This window comes from Anneissia japonica, unplaced genomic scaffold (assembly GCF_011630105.1).
Source record: "Anneissia japonica isolate Jap-2015-1 unplaced genomic scaffold, ASM1163010v1 scaffold2893_len205907_cov107, whole genome shotgun sequence".
Taxonomy (NCBI): Eukaryota; Metazoa; Echinodermata; class Crinoidea; order Comatulida; family Comatulidae; genus Anneissia; species Anneissia japonica.
This window is the reverse complement of record NW_022739924.1, coordinates 38,487-39,719: the sequence shown is the minus strand read 5'-3', so window position 1 is coordinate 39,719 and position 1,233 is coordinate 38,487.

Below are 1,233 nucleotides of genomic sequence, written 5' to 3'. Positions count from 1 at the left end.
TTATAGGCCTAAATAATTGTAAAAAAAAAGGGGGTAAAACCCCCCAAAAAAAAAAAAAAAAAAAAAAAAAGATGTCATTATTAAATAGTAAGTGACACTGGTACGCTCCCTTATCCTTTCTCTTAACGGGGTAAATTTTTACATGGTGTTGTTTCTCTTCATATAAATCTTGAAAACTAAATCTCTTCAGATTAAATCCATTACCTTCATTGATGATGTAAGTGTCTTTGGTCCAGATGACTTTATATTTACCTTCCATGTTGTTGGGGATGTCTTTGAAGATGCATGTAAAATAAATTCGTTTTTGCTCTGCTACTGTACGGTCCTCTGGCTGGTGAGCAAATCTCACTGCTGCTTTAGATACGTGACAGAATAACAGAATTAATAATATCATAAGTTTATCCATTGTTGTCATGTAACAGGTACTACCTGGAAAATAAGTACATTATAAACCAATATCATACAAAACAACATCCCTTATAGCCTATTTTCTCTATAACAATTATCTGTAAAATATAAGTAAGTCATAACGAAGATCAAGATAAGCTGGAAAAGGCACTAACTGCGCACGACGGTCGACAGAAATAATAATTCTTCGATGAACGCAACGCCACGACGCACTCTCAACGATCGATCGTTTTCAATGATGATCTGTTCAATTCAGACTGCTACACAATCAGCAGACGGGGCGTCGCGTCGTCTAGCATTCAGAGAGCGTCGAGTTGACGGTCGTTCGACGCAGAGAGTACGCTGCTTATGCAATATAGTCTATGATTAAAATTATATTTTGTTAGTTGTTAGTTAAAATAATACTTATGAACTAATGCTCACCTTCCTGATGATGACATAATTAATGTCGAAATATTGAATCCCAACACGATGGCGTGTATTTCAATACTTGGAGTATGTATTATACTTTCTCACCTTGTAAGTTATTTACTTTGATATAGCAGTGGGTTGCAAAAAGCCTTTTACAAAACTGTAGATCTTTGATTAGATACTACATACGATACGACACATAATAGTTAAATACCAACAACCAATCAGTGGCTTTATGGCTAATAATTATGATGAACTTTGAACGAAGGCTAGATTATCTTAAGGTCTAAACAAATTTATTTTCGCCTTCCTCCCGCCGTCGTCTCCAAAATTCTATCCTTTTAAATAAAGATATATTATATATAAAAAAAAAAAAAAAAAAAAAAAAAACAAAAAAAAAAAAAAATATACATA